The following is a 1,688-nucleotide window of genomic DNA, read 5'->3' on the forward strand; positions in this document are numbered from 1 at the left end:
GTTTGCTGCTGCTCGGCTCTCTCCCTCAAGCAGCTGTGCAGGCGTCTCTACGTGTGGACATGTCCCACTGTGGTGGAGCTTGTAGCTGGTGTAGCCTCTCGGCAGTGAGAGTGTCTGCGCTGGTGGTCGGTGCTTCGGGGATGAACCCCCTCAGGCCACCTAGCCTGGACATCCCACAAAAAGACACCTGGAAGATGAGGGCACAGAGGGGAGAGAGAGGGGGAGGGAAGAAGGGGACAAGGAAAAGAGGGAGGAAAGTTTTCAGTCAGCTTTTATTTCTGGTTATAGCTGCTCTGCACACTTCTGACACGTCAAAGGAATACTCCAGCCAAACATCAAAAGGCAAAAGAATGAATTATCATTATTTATTGGGCAACATCTTGTTGCAGATCAAACACTTGCACAGAAACGTGTTCCCAGTTTGAATAAAACAAAAGCTTTCAAAATGAAATGAAAACGTGATACCATGGCTGCGGTCGAGAAGTCAAAATAACATCCTCTCTATCCACTTCCCCTCGACCTCCAGGGAACACGTCATGAGGTCAAGGACAGATGTGAAGGAGAGTTGACGAGGACCTAGGAAAACAATCTGACTGCACTTACACTAGGACTTTTTTCAAAACTAACTGTATAACACATGGACGATAAATCCTCCTTTACTAACCACAGATACAAAACAAACAGGATTCAAATGTTGAAATAAGAAAATATGAAAGAAAGTTCAACCATCAAAATAATTTAATAATAATAATAGAGACCAGAGTGGATGATATTCAGACATACAGGAAGTAGCTTATACAGAGTTTTGACTGTTTTATGTGTTTGTCAAGTAGAGAAAATTCATTTTTCAGAGCAGTGAGCAGTTTTCCCCTGACTGGATTTAAAGAGAATAAATCTATATTTATGGATTTGGGTTTCAGTGGATCAGACAAGGATTTCCATCAGTTCTGGATCGAGTCACAAACATAAAACAGCTGCTCTGTTGTTTCTACATTTACATTTTTTATGTGGGTGAAAGTACAATGGTGTGTCACTTTGAATGTTGCTGCAGCAAGGAATTGTGGGACGGCATTTCTCCTTTCCTTTCCTAAAGGAAGGTCCAGTGTTTCCTCTGCTAAAGGAGATAAGATAGGAAGCACTGAAGCTCCTTTCCTCCTCATGTAGAGAAGTGGAGCAGCTGTGATCATGGTGCTGCTCAGAGACTTCAGCTCATTTCATCAGTTTCAACCTTCATAAGAAAAAAGACTTTTCAACCTCAGCCCTCGTTTGTTATATACACGTTCGATACAGAACATGAAGTAGGAGGAGGTACTTGAGTGTCTTGAAGAAAAAGTTTCATTAATTTCCACAAAGATACTGAACACAGAGGACAGTGTGTCTGCAGCATGGGACAAAACTAAACTTGTTAAAGTAAACACATTAAATAAAAGACAAATGTACCAACACAAAGACTGTGATCTAACTTTTCTATGTGCCACCATCCACAGAGAGAATCAATGCAGAGGCTTGAAATGAATCAGGTTCTTACCGATTCATTCACAGTTTGGATAAAGAAGCTGCCCACTCATAACTCCATGCAATTTATTCCTTCATCAAAGTTTCACACAAGCAGAGCTGCTTCACAATGACCCTGACAACGTACTGATTCTTAGTTTGTGTGTGTGTGTGTGTGTGTGTGTGTGTGTGTG

At 41.8% G+C, this 1,688-nt stretch overlaps 1 long non-coding RNA gene across 1 annotated transcript in view; it reads right to left on the reverse strand.

Annotated features, from left to right (window-relative positions):
* Nucleotides 1-6: 6 nt before the first annotated feature.
* The window catches only part of LOC111669577 (uncharacterized), a 30,278-nt gene continuing 28,596 nt past the window's right edge, over nt 7-1,688 (reverse strand). Inside the window, exon 3 of the long non-coding RNA XR_002761796.2 lies at nt 7-187. This is a non-coding gene — a long non-coding RNA (uncharacterized LOC111669577). The remainder of the gene's footprint in view (nt 188-1,688) is intronic.

The sequence above is a fragment of the Seriola lalandi genome, unplaced genomic scaffold, assembly GCF_002814215.2.
Source record: "Seriola lalandi dorsalis isolate HSWRI2012SDOR001 ecotype SW California unplaced genomic scaffold, Sedor1 jcf7180002054795, whole genome shotgun sequence".
In the NCBI taxonomy this organism is placed as follows: domain Eukaryota; kingdom Metazoa; phylum Chordata; class Actinopteri; order Carangiformes; family Carangidae; genus Seriola; species Seriola lalandi.